This window comes from Odocoileus virginianus, chromosome 30, assembly GCF_023699985.2.
Source record: "Odocoileus virginianus isolate 20LAN1187 ecotype Illinois chromosome 30, Ovbor_1.2, whole genome shotgun sequence".
Lineage (NCBI taxonomy): Eukaryota > Metazoa > Chordata > Mammalia > Artiodactyla > Cervidae > Odocoileus > Odocoileus virginianus.
In genome coordinates, this window is record NC_069703.1 from 20,135,420 (window position 1) to 20,149,336 (window position 13,917).

Sequence of the window (13,917 nt, forward strand, 5' to 3'; positions counted from 1 at the left end):
AGCTGGGTTGTAGCTCATGGCTTAGGTATGTAGTCTGCCTCCCGTGCCCAGATCTGGCCACCGGAGGGGGCAGAAATGCAGGTCAAGTTTAACATGCTTACAACCTGTCTGGTTTTAGTGACCCCTAATAAATAAGGTCGAGTCACCTTCGTCCCTGCAGCCGGCAGGATGGCCTGGGAGAAGGCAGGACCTTCTCAAAGAGGGTTCACAGCCGACTTTGTAGGAGCCACTTGAAGAAGGCGAACAAGTGCTGCCTGGGGCGTGGAGGAAGCACCCGGGCACACCCATCCCCAGCCTCACATCTGTTTCCCCAGCCCCACTGCCTTTGCACTGCCACGTGTGGGACGGGGGAGGGCGCTGATGGGGGTCTGAGACCTGGGAGGGGTGCTCAGCTACCAAGCCTTAGCTTGCATGGTCTCTGCATTGCGCTAAGCCCCTCTTCCCATTTAGCACGCTGGGAATTGCGATAGCCCTCACAGAGCGATTGTTAGGGTTAGTGAGCACACAGCAGCGTGGGGAGGGGGCTGCGGAGGGAAGATGGTGTCGTGGGGGGAATCCGAAGGAACGGCGGTGGTGGTCTGGGGTGTTCTGGCTGATGACCAGCCTCCCTTTGGATGAGGGTTCTGTTGTCAGTGGGGGCAGAGTTTTTGAGATGGAGGCGGGTGAAAAGAAAAAAGAGTGGTCGGGCAACTGGCAGGGAGGGGAACCTCGGGGGCAAGGGCACAGGCGTCTCGGGGGTGTGTCATTTGAAGTCCTGTCCTGGGTGGGGTGTGAGTGAGTCTTCATCTCCCCACTCAGTGTCTAGTGACATTTCTGCTTCCCACTAATGTGTTTCAAGTTGGTTATCTTAGGGGATGTATATGACTACGGTGAACTCTGAGCTGCTTCAAGGAGGGCATGGGTGAAACAGGCTGCCTGCGGAGAGTCCAGTCATCTCCAGATGACGTGGGTGCCTTACTGTGGAAACCTGAAATCAGTCACGCGGGTGACAACAAACATTACTCCTCAGGTCACAGGCCCCCGTGCCTCCACGCCTTGATTTTATGGCCAAAACCGAACATCTGTCTGACATCCCTTTCCAGAAGTAGATGAAAATGAACTCTGTTCTTGAGAGTAGCAGCAGGTAACAGTCTGACCAGGAAAACATAGAAGTAGCACGTGTGATACCTTTTGTCATTACTCATGACTTTAAAATTGCATTCCAAACTATTGGGCATGAATTTGATAAAATGAGGGAACCTAAGGCAAGATGCAACACATCATCAAAGATGCAGGCACATGCCCCGTGGCCACTTGGCTTCGTTGTTTATTTCACAGGATGCTGTGTCTGTCACTAGGGTTAAGACCATGCCCTGCTGAGAGGTCTCCAGTGATTTTGAAAACAAAAGATTCCATTCCCTATTGTGGTGGTCCACCCACCTGGATTAGGAACAGTCCTGCCAGGGAGGCTAAAGAAAGGGCATGTTGAGCCCCTGGCAAATCCAGCCTTACGTAAGGTGTCCATGGATTTTCTCCATCTTTGCCCTAGCGAGAATGAAAGGTTGTAAATGTGTTCATTTCTTACCAGTTTGCCTTGACACAAGTTGGCAGAGGATAGGGGTAACAGGAAGTTACCAGCATTCCTAAAGCCAGGTGGTATGACACCCTAGTCTCACCTGGCAATGTACGGCAGGAGTTGGCAGAATTCACGAGAAGCTGTCCAAGTCTGACCTGTCATTTCTGCAGCTTCAGCAGCACCCAAGAGACCTCTCTGTCAACACCGAGTTCCTGCGGGCTGGGTCCCAGTGTTTGTAAGAGAAGTGAAAGTGAAGTGAAGTCGCTCAGTCGTGTCCGACTCTTGGCGACCCCATGGACTGCAGCCCACCAGGCTCCTCTGCCCATGGGATTTTCCAGGCAAGAGTCCTGGAGTGGGCTGCCATTGTTAGAGAAGGTGAACACAATAGAATGTACTCACCTCTAAGGAGATGAGAGTGTCTTGGACCAGTGTGTCTTGGACCAGGCTTCCCTTGTGGCTCAGCTGGTAAAGAATCTGCCTGCAGTGTGGGAGACCTGGGTTTGATCCCTGGGCTGGGAAGCTCCCCTAGAGAAGGGAAAGGCTACCCACTCCAGTATTCTGGCCTGGAGGATTCCATGGACTGTATAGTCCATGGGGTTGCAAAGAGTCAGACATGACTGAGCGACTTTCACTTCACTGGACCAGCGTTTAACAGAGGCATGAATCTTACACAAAGTAATATAGAAATCCCAGTCCCCTCCTGACTTTTTTTAGTAAAAGGGGAAATATCACCCCAAACTGGTGTATCTGTGGCATGAGCATCTCACAAGTGGACAGAACTGAGATACTTGGATGTGAGCTCTGCCAGCCTCAACCTGAGGGCTGCAGGGCAAGGGTGGTTGGAGAAGGCCAGCCGTTCCAGACGCCATGCCTGCTGGCCTGCAAAGGCAAGGGCAGAGATATGGGACTCAAAGTAAAAGGGGGCTAGAGTTCCCGGTGTACTCTATCTTGGGAAGTAGCATGCTTGTTTCAGTCATTCATTTAAAGCAAACTGGCTGCACCGTTTTGATCATTATTCCCAAGGTTTGACCAGAGGTGACTTTCACTGTTTCCAAACATCAAACATACTCACAATGTTGAGACTGCTACCAAAATCCTAAAGGATGAACTAGAGACTCCAAGGACAATTTGAGAGACAGTTTTACTTAACAGCAGCATACACGTGTTTTGGCCTAAACAGCTCAAGTATTCATTTCAAAGGAACCTTGTTCTCTAAAGCAGCAGGACTTGTGGTTATTAAAGTGGATCTGTGTACTCTTATCCCTGGAGATGAAGTCTCAGCCTCCCATCCTCTCCGTGTGGTCCGAGCAGAGGAGAGGCAGTGGGAAGGGCAAAGTGAGCTTGGGAGAACCTAGAAACCAGACAGGTCCAGCAGTCTGTTTCATGGAACCTTTTCAAATGTAGTAGCTCTTCACATCTAAATGCCGTTAATTATGTTAGTTCAGTCACTCAGTTGTGTCCAACTCTTTGTGACCCCATGGACTGCAGCACACCAGGCTTCCCTGCCTATCACCAGCTCTCGGAGCTTGCTTAAAATCATGTCCATTGAGTCAGTGATGCCATCCAACCATCTCATCCTCTGTCATCCCCTTCTCCTGCCTTCAATCGTTTCCAGCATCAGGGTTTTTTCTAAGGAGTCAGTTTTTCTCACCAGGTAGCCAAAGCATTGGAGCTTCAGCTTCAGCATCAGTCCTTCCAATGAATATTCAAGACTGATTTCCTTTAGGATTGACTGGTTTGATCTCCTTGCTGTCCAAAGGACTCTCAAGAGTTGTCTCCAGCACCACAGTTCAAAAGCATCAATTCTTTGCTGCTCAGTTTTCTTTATGGTCCAACTCTTAACATCCATAATGACTACCAGAAAAACCATAGCTTTGACTAGACAGACCTTTGTTGGCAGAGTAATGTCTCTGCTTTTTAATATGCTGTCTAGGTTAGTTATAGCTTTTCTTCCAAGGAGCAAGCTTCTTAATTTCGTGGCTGCAGTCACCATCTGCAGTGCTTTTGCAGCCCGAGAAAATAAAGTCTGTCACTGTTTCCATTGTTTCCCCATCTATTTGCCGTGAAGTGGTGGGACCAGATTCCATGATCTTGGGAGTTTGGGGAGAAAAGCGAGTGGCCATTTTAGTTTGCATCCTAGTCTTTATCATGTTAAAATGCTACAAAGTATGGAGGGAGGAAATAGAGTGCCTGTCTTTTGTTCCCCTTGCTGTGTGGCAAGGATGTGAGCTCCCCACTCAGGATAGTCAGGAGAACTTGAGGCTGTGGACAGTGGGAACACCAGCTAACAGTGGCTGAAACACAACAAGGCTTTATTCTCGCCACATAAAAGAAGTGCGACACAGGCAACTGATTCTGTGGCTCAGTGACGTGGGGAAGACCACTTCTGACCTTTTCCTCATCTTGTTCCCATTCAAAGCAGGAAGAAAGGTGGACAGGGTAGCACCAGCTGTGGCTGCCTCTTTATTAGGAAAGGCAGGGGTGATCCTAAAGCTACAGACTTCTTTGGGCAACAATTCAAGGGCACTCAGGGAAGTAAGAGGATCTGTATTGTTTCATGGGCTTCCCTGGTGGCTCAGATGGGAAGGAATCTGCCTGCAATGCAGAAGACTCGGGTTCAATCCCTGGGTTAGGAAGATCCCTTGGAGAATGGCATGGCAACCCACTCCAGTATCCTCTCCTGGAGAATCCCCAAGGACAGAGGGGCCTGGTGGGCTACAGTCCACGGGGTCACAGCGAGTCAGACACGACTGAGCAACTAACACTTCTCCCTTTTTCAACTTGAGACGGGCCAGGGAGAAGCAGGCAGAAAATGGATGCTGGGCTAGCCAACTGGCAGTCTGTCACCCAGTTCCTTCACGTATGAGCTGTAAACTCAAGAGAAGTTGCCTCCCCTTTCAAAATTTACATTTCGCTCCACATATGGTACTTGGTGGGCTTGCCTGAGATTTAAAATCAGTTAATTAAAATAACACTTCGAGAAAGTGAGCCAGTAAGTGTTGGTAAACGCCAGTCCTCCAGGACTCCTGCTCACGCTCCTCCATCTTGTGTCGTAGCCAGAGATTCTGCAGAAATTCCTGAACGGAGCCGGGACTGTTCTGCCGTCTGCCCTAATGCTCAGGGCCCACTGTCCGGGGGGTGCTGGGTCCCTCCCTCAGCCTGTCTGCTGTCTCTGCCCCGGAGGTCAGGAATGCAATGAGGGGGTGCAGCTCTCCTCGCCCCGGGACCACTGGGCCAAGCTTGGCGGCTGTAGGAGCTGGGAGGCAGGGAGGAAGGAGTGCAGACAGGAATCAGGGCTGTGCCACTGGTGAGCCCACAGCTCTGTTTTCATTCCTCCTCTCTCCACAGAAGCTTGCTTTGTAATTTCCACCACCCACCATGAGTAAGAGCCCAGCCTAGGATTGTGCTGCTTCCCTTTCCAGTCCTGCCCCAGGCGTTGCCTAGCTGTGTGATCAGGGCCCAGTTGCTCGGCCATTCTTGGCCAGTTGATGCAGCTGTCAGGATAGTTGTCAGGATAGATGAGGACAACCCACATGATATGCTTGGTACATGATCAGTGCATGATCAGTGCATGATCACTTCCCATCACCATCGGCCCCTCCCCTTCCATATTTCTTCATTCTCTACACCAGCATCTGGCTTCAAAATGCCCCCTTTGCAAGCTGCAAGTGGACCCCGTAGCTCTCCATGGACTAGCTGATAATCCATGGATTACCTCTACCCTTAACTCGCTCTGGGTCTCAGAGTGTGTCTGTTTTTTCCTATAAAATGGATACCTGCCTCTAAGGGATGGGGGAACAGAAGATGAATGGAAAAGCTCTCTAAGAGAAAATAACTTGAAGGCATTTTGAGTCCTGGCTGGGCAGAGACGTGTGTACACACGCATCGGCATATGTTCCAAGTCATGGAACCTCAGGAGGTAGGTCACATCGCAAAGCATCACTTCACCAGGCTCCTTCGTTTAAAGCCTTCCCTCCCTTTCTTCCAACTCCCTGAGCCTTGAAAGGTTGTTGCTAAACCACGAAAGACGCTGGGATTCTTGGCCTCCAGAGGAGAAGAATTCAATCTGGGGCCAAAGACAAGGCTCGATAACTCAGAGCTTTTGTGTAATAAAGTTTTATTAAAGCATAAAAGAGATAGAGAAAGCTTCTGACATAGACATCAGAAGGGGACAGAAAGAATACCCCCTGCTAGTCTTTAGCTGGATGTTATATAGCTACTACCTGTCTGCTAATGAAAGAAAGGAAATGTCTCAAAACTCAGAGAATGGCACCAGGCCCCTCACCCACAAGATGCATTTTGAGATCATCTTGGCACCAGGTGAGTCATCCCGGGCCATAAAACAATTGATAAGAATCCTGAAGAAAGGCAGATTCCCATACAAATATATAGATAGTTTCAATAGCATAGATTAAGAGAACAGCATATGAGTATAACATACTGGTTTGTCAAGTCGATTCTGAGCCTTTAGGTGGAACCGACTTGAAGACAGTCTGGGGTACATTAACATAGCTTAAGACAAAGATTTCCATAAGAAAAACGCATTGGTTAGCTCAAGGTTTGAGAAAAGTTCAGGTGGAACCAGATGTCATTATGGCAACAGAGAATTTTAAGAGAAACCTTTTAAAATTTGTGTAGAGAAGGGGAAAAAATGTAACACCAGTTTGTTTCTTCTTGCCACTTAAGAGAGATTTAAAAAAAGTCTGACACTTGCAGCCTATTTCCTCCCTTTGGAATCCCATGGCCTTCCTGTCTGTTACCCTCTCATTTCCCCCTTTTCTTTTAGGAGAATTCTGTTGCCTAGGGAAAGGTGCGTTGTTCTCATTCCATAACTGCTTCTGAGCTGATAAGGGGTGTTGTCCCTATATTGGTGAGGCAACATATTCTCCTAACCCTCATACTGAGGCTCTCTGATCCAGGGACCCCAAGTAGTAGATGGAGGAAGCTGGTGGCAGTTGCAGGGGTTTGAGTAACCATTTGTAACTTAAAACCTTCATGCGACTAGAAACAAATCCAGCTACACAGTTACAGCTGCAGAGAGCAAACAGCAAAAACAACAATCAGAATGATTGTAATTAAGATAGTTTTCTACCATGGGGAACTAGTTAACATCTCCCAAGGTGAGGCAACTGAGGCTTCAGGAGTAGCCATAGCCCCAGTCATCTTGGCCATGTGTTCAGTAAAATGAGTTACATTAGTGTTCATATCAGGTATCTATGTGCAGCAGGGGGTATAATAATGGCCCAAGTTTCTCCTTGTGCAGCTGTCAGAATATCTAAAGCTAATCTGTTTTGTAAAACCACCTTTCTAATTTGTACTTGTTCAGCATTAAGAGCTGAAATAGCTTTTTGAGAATCTGGAGACCAAACCAGTTTGTCAGTTTGGGCCTGCTGAGTCTCAGTTATAAGTTTATATAAAAGCCGGGTAAGTTCCCCAAAACCCGGAATCCAAATGCAGCAGTAGCCTATGATTCTCAAAAATCCTCTCAATTGTCTTAAAGTCATAGGTAGGGGATGATTTAGTATAGGTTTAATTCTCTCGGGGCCTATGGCCCTAGTCCCTTCTGATATGATTAGGCCCAGATATCTAACAGATTGTTGACAAAGGTGAGCCTTTTCTCTTGATGCCTTGTAACCGCAGCCTGCAGAAAGTTTAAGAAATCTTCTGAGGCTTGTGAACAAAGCTTCCTCTGTCTCAGCACAGAGCAGAATATCATCTACATGTCGTAGTACCACTGCTTTGGAGCTATTAAAGTTTTGTAGATCCCATGACAAATAAGTGAGAGCTGTCACGAAATCCCTGGAGCAAAACTGTCCAGGTTAACTGAGAAGCTGGCTGTGTAGGGTCTTCAAAGGCAAATAGAAATTGACTTTCCTCCACCAAAGGCACTGAATAGAAGACATCTTTTAAATCAATTACTGAGAAATATTTGGCTCATTCAGGAATTTCAGACAATAGAGTATAAGGACTAAGCACCACGTCGTGTAAAGGTACTACAGCCTCATTTATTATCTGTAAATCTTGAACTAGTCTCCATTTACCATTTGATTTCTTTATACCCAAAATAGGAGTGTTGCATAGACTGTTACAGGGAATTAATAGCCCCTGCTCCTTTAAATTCTCAATGATGGGTTTTAACCCTTCCTTAACCTCAGATTTCAGTGGATACTGCTGCTTATGTGGAAATAAGTGTGGGTCTTTGAGCTTGACCACTACAGGAATAGCATTTTGTGCTCGACCCACAGATTTTCCATCAGGCCACACTCTAGTATTTACATTTTGTTCAATTAACAGGAGAGAAAGGGAGGGCTCCATATTCATGAAAACAGAGGCATGGACCTTGCTCAGTATATCCCACCCCAAAAGGGGTGAGGGAGACTCTGGCACGATCAGAAAGTCATGTGAAAATAGCACAGAGTCCCAGTTACAGCTTAAAGAACAACTGAAATAATACCTTTTGGCCCGGCCATACAGTCCCACTGTGGAAGCGGATCAGGAAGAAAGTGGGCCAGGGGCTTCAGTAAGCACAGAGAAAGTTGCCCCGGTGTCTAAAAGGAAATTGATGGATTGGCCCCCCACAGTTATTAATACCCAGAGTTCCTCAGGTGTAGTTAGGACAGGAGCTTGTGTGGGGACCCCTGGGCACCTTCAGTCCTGATTGTCTTGAGAATCTGACCCCTGAAACCTATGCCTCTGGGGGCAGTCTCTCCTCCAGTGTGATCCCTTGCAGACTGGACATGGAGCCAGGGGTGGCTTAGATGCTTGAGGGTGCCCCTCTTTTCCACAGCAATAGAAAATCCATCCCTTTTCACCTGGGTCCCTCTGGGCATTGTTCTCAGGCTGTTTAAGAATGACTGTGACAGCCATTAGAAGGGCTTCCACCTGTTCTTTGTCTTTTTCTGTCTTTCTTTCTTTTCCTCATATTCCCTACCGTAATAGACTGTTTGACCAGTTGCAACAGATTATATAAAGACTGGTTTGGTCCCTACGCCTGTTTTAATAGCTTACAGCGGATATCTGGAGCTGACTGAGAAATCTATCTTTTAAGATCACTCTTCCTTCTTCACTTTCGGGATCAATCTCAATGAAACTGTGAAGGGCTTCTCTCAGTCTATCTAGGAATTTACCAGGAGCTTCCTTCCCCTTCTGTTCTACATTTGGCATTTTGGTATAAAGTCTTAGCACACGCTTGCCTGAGTCCTTCTCTGACAAAATGACTCTGATCCCATCTTCCTTTAGCCATGTTATAGTCCCAGAATGGTTCTATAGTCAGGACCGTCTGATTCCCAGTGGGGAGGGCAGCTATCTCATCCTCCTTCTTCCCTACTGATACATTACCAAGCCATACATCTCCATAAGCAACAGCTTTCCCCAAAATTCGAGTTTTTGAGTCAGTAGTCAGCATTTGTCCCAAGATATACATCACATCCTTCCAAGTAAGGTCATAGAGCAGAGTAACACCTTTAAAAGCTCTAATATATTTTTCTGGGTCCTCTAAATAGTCTCCCAGATCCTCCTGATTCTTTGTATTTCTTGATAAGAAAAAGGCTTATTAACTCTCATAGATTGATTATTTCTCCCAGTGGGTGCTTCATGAAGAGGCAACAGCTTGTGTGGCAGTTCCTCAGCTTCTCTGGCTGCTCTGCACATATGATCTCAGGGATAGATTGGAGAAACCTGCTTTTCTTTATCTCTTTGTCTCCTGTCCTCCACCTCATCCTATATTTCACACTTAGTTTTTTGCTGTCTGAACTTCCCTTACTTCAACTGTCTGAGTTTCTATTGAAACCAGAGTACTCTGAGGTCGTACTAAGACAGGGGTTGTTTGGACCTCTACTTGGGCAGTTTGAATCTCAGTTTGGGTTTTTACTGAAACCAAGGCAACCTTTCCTGGTTGGGGTTGGGGGGTGGTTCTCTGACTTTCAGTTTGCTCAGTTTGGAGCACGGGTGTGGAGGCAAAGAAGGAGGACAGGAGGGAACGGAAGGTTTCACACCCAAATCTATACCCTTAGGACATAAGTCTGGCATATCTTGCAGAGAGAAAAGGGGCGACACCTATGCTACTTCTACCCATCTCCCTTGTTTTCTACAGAACCAGTCTAATTGTAAAACAGTATTATAATTAAGAGACCCTCCAACCAGCCACCATTCACCATCCTCCAGTGGATACCATGGCCATGGAGTATCACATAGGAAAACCAGGTGTGTCTTCTTTAAGCTCTGGGAATCAAATCTATCCTAGTTTTTCAGTATACAGTTCAAAGGTGTAAGTGAGAAAAAAAGCGACCAGTGCCATCTTTCTACCAGAGGTATCCCTCCCTACTCTAGATGGAGGTGTAGACAGACTTTACACCAAAGCTTTTCCTTCCCTGGTCAGACTTAGTTTGTCCCTCACCGACACAGGTGCCATACTCATCCCTCCTGGTTCTACCACTGAGGCAGTCTGGAGATGCACAAGGGGTAGACCTGATGGCATCCCTGGCTGATGTCCAGCTCCTCACCATTAAAACCTTGCTTGCCTCTGATGCCACCGGGGGTGCAATCAGAGTAACCTTCTGGAATGCCTCCCAAGCTAAGACCGCTGGGGGAAACATTCGTCACCTGAGTGCCTGTACATGACCCTGAGTATATGCCTGACCACAGTAAGACTTGTACGAACATAAAACTGAGATGTTCCTTCCAAGTGTTGCCACACCAGTATAAGCAATAGCAGAAGAGAAGGTGAAGGGCTGGCCAGTGGGGAAAAAGTGATTTTTGTCCTCAAGTTATTAGGGCCAGTCCTTCTAGTTCATTCCCACAGATTCCACAGAAAGAATATCTAAGGAGTTGGGACAAAAGCCACTGGAAAGCCTCCTCTGGTCCACCAAGAGCTAGTGTTACCAAAGGAAGAAACCCATTGCACTTCCAATCTGAGTAGCCTTTAACCTCAGAGATGCTCTTGAAGCTAGAGCTCCATATAGCTTCCAAACTTTTGACTCCTAGCGAGGCTAGGCTCTTCCTGACTACCAGTCCAAGTTTGGGACCTAAGTAACAGTACACAGTAACAGCACATTACAAGTCCCTTGAAAGTCTATGATCCAACAGGTAGGTTAGTAATTCTAATACCTAAGAAGTTATGAAATGGTCAAAGAGATCGGAAAGTTTGACCGAGAAAGGAGAGTTCAGTCCACACACTTTGCCCTTTTCTAGTCGGTCCCCGAAGGAGACATTTGGTGCCTCTTGGCATTGGCAGGTCAGTATAATTCCCCAACAGGTTTCTGCCATAAGCTGTATGAGGTCACCATGAAACCGCAGAGCAGGTCTCCTCACTTGCTTTGCGCAGGGCATGTCATTCATTCATACAAGCACACTGTAGTTAGTAAAATAGAGCAGAAAATGTGTTTGCTAGGAGAACAAAGAACTAGAGCTTCAAGCATGCTCACCTTGTTCTGAAGAATCCCAGACAAGCCCCCAAGATGAAAGATTGTTGCTGAACCACGAAAGATGCCAGGAATCTTGGCCTCTGGAGAAGAAGAATTCAATCTGGGGCCAGAGACGAGGCTTGATCACTCAGAGCTTTTGTGTAATAAAGTTTTATTAAAGCATAAAAGAGATAGAGAAAGCTTCTGACATAGACATCAGAACAGGGCAGAAAGAATATGCCCCTGCTAGTCTTTAGCAGGATATTACATAGCTACTAAAAAGGAAATGTCTCAAAACTCAGAGGATGGCAACAGGCCTCTCACCCAAAAGATGCATTTTGAGATCATCTTGGCACCAGGTGAGTCATCCCAGGCCATAAAACGATTGACATGAATCTTGAAGAAAGGCAGATTCCCACACAAATATATAGTTTCAATAACATAGATTAAGAGAACAGCGTATGAGTATAACATACTGGTTTGTCAAGTCAATTCTGAGCCTTTAGGTGGAACCGACTTGAAGACAGAGTCTGGGGTAAATGCATAGTACATTAACATAGCTTAAGACAAAGATTTCCATAAGAAAAATGCTTTGGCTAGCTCAAGGTTTGAGAAAAGTTAAGTTCAGGTGGAGCCAGGGGTCATTATGGCAACACAGAATTTTAAGAGAAACCTCTGTTTCAATTTGTATAGAGAAGGGGAAAAAAATGTAACACCAGTTTGTTTCTTCCTGCCACTTAAGAGAGATTTAAAAAAAAAAAAAAAAAAAAGTCTGACACTTGCAGCCTATTTCCTCTGTTTGGAGACCCCTGGCCTTCCTGCCTATTACCCTCTCAGCCTTGATCCTCCAATACCGTCAGGCCTAGATGCCTTTTATGGGCTATGATGATCAGTAGAGATGAAATCTAATGGAGGTTTAATCGCCACTCATATATTGCAGTACACCCACGGGCGCAGGGATGCACGGCAGCTCACGGCCACCAACAGTATTCAGGAAGGTTCAGGGCTAAAGGCTACTGTGTGTGTGTGTGTGTGTGTGTGTGTGTGTGTGTGTGTGTGATTGAAGAGGGGCAAAGATCATCCCTTGACTTTACATGCATGATATACAGGTGCACACAGACTTAAAGCCTCCAGCACATACACACATGGGCAGTCACTCATTACACATGCAAGGCTAGTCCTATGCCGAGTATGCACATAGACATATGCATTTCCCTGCTGGGCCACTGTCTTCATTTCCGTGGGCAGCATCACCTTAAGAACAATTTATAGTGGGTCAGGAGCCTACCTCACCTCATAGAACCTCATCTTTTTTTTTTTTTAACAAATTTATTTATTTTAATTGGAGGCTAATTACTTTACAATATTGTAGTGGCTTTTGCCATACATTGACATGAATCAGCCATGGGTGTACATGTGTCCCCCACCCCTCCCACCTCCCTCCCTCTCCCATCCCGGAGTGCACCAGCCCTGAGCACCCTGTCTCATGCATCGAACCTGGACTGGCGATCTAGTTCACATAGGGCAATATACATGTTTCAATGCTATTCTCTCAAATCATCCCACCCTCGCCTTCTCCCACAGAGTCCAAAGGACCTCATCTTAATAATCACATCAGCGACCCTGTTTCCAAATGAGGCCGCATTCCGGGGGTGAGGACTCAACACGGCTTCCGTGGGGACACAGTTGAGCCCATCACAGCTGCTGAGACTGTTGACTGCATCTGCAGGGAATAAATGTGTGGGGTTAGGAGAGAGGGAGTGTCGTACACAGAGGAGGGGGGTTGAGTTCGGCACACACACAGATGTGTGAGCAGGCTTCTGGGGAGCGTGTTTTGTATCTGTCGGCTACCTAGAACAGTGCCTGAAATACAGAAGGGAGGCAATGATTTTAGTCCCCTTCTTTCTATAAATATAAAGAAGAGTGTGTGTGGTGTGTCCAGTCAATGAGGATAACATTTGTCCACCTTGTGTGAGTGGGAAGGATCAGAGTGCCGACCTGTGAAGAAAGAGTCTGTGTGTCTGTATTTATTGAGAATATGAAGGTGGAACAGACCACACAGTGTTCTCTGAGTGTTAGCTGTTGTTATTGATAAGTATGTGTCTTTGTATCCTTTTATTCATGAAATTTCATATGTTCTGAGGACAGAGACCAGGTGGTCAGTGTCCCACCCGGCCCAAGCATATGGCCCTACCACATGCCCTTATGGACATAGGTGGAACATGCAGCTCTTACCCAACTCCAAGGCTGGCTAGAAGACATGTTTCTCTCTTTAAAAAAAATTGTTTTTAATTGAAGGACAATTGTTTTACAGTATTGTGTTGGTTTCTGCCATATATCAACATGAATCAGCCATAGGTATATACATATGTCCCCTCCCTCTTGAAACTTCCTCCCCACTCCCAACCCATTGCACCTCTCTAGGTTGTCACAGAACACCAGTTTGAGCTCCATGGGTCATACAGAAAATTCCCACTGGCTATCTATTTTAACACATGGTAGTGTATATGTTTCTATGGGGGTGCCTCTCTTGATATTCCAGCTACCCCACAGGCAGGTCCCGCTGTCCACCCATTCCCTGGCCTGTGTCCTGGGTTCCTTGTCTACAAAATTCAATTTAGTAAGCATACATTGAGCATCTTCTGTATCCAAAGCACAGCTGGGCACTCCAGAAGGTTAGAATAGAACACATTGCTGGTCCTCCAGATGGTCACAGATACCCGAACCCACAGGGTGAGAAAGACTGTAAAAGGGGCAAAAAAGAGCTTCAGACACTGAAGGGGCAATGGAGTTCAGGCTTGGTGGCTGGGGGCACTTTCTAGAGTTGGTGGCATTGAAGACGGGCCATGAATGGAACAAGAATCTAATGGGGGAAAGGCAGGCCGCTCAAATAGAGGACACAACCAAGTCAGGCCAGACCTAGGAAAGGGTAAGTGGTTGGTTTGGCTGGAGGGCGAGGTG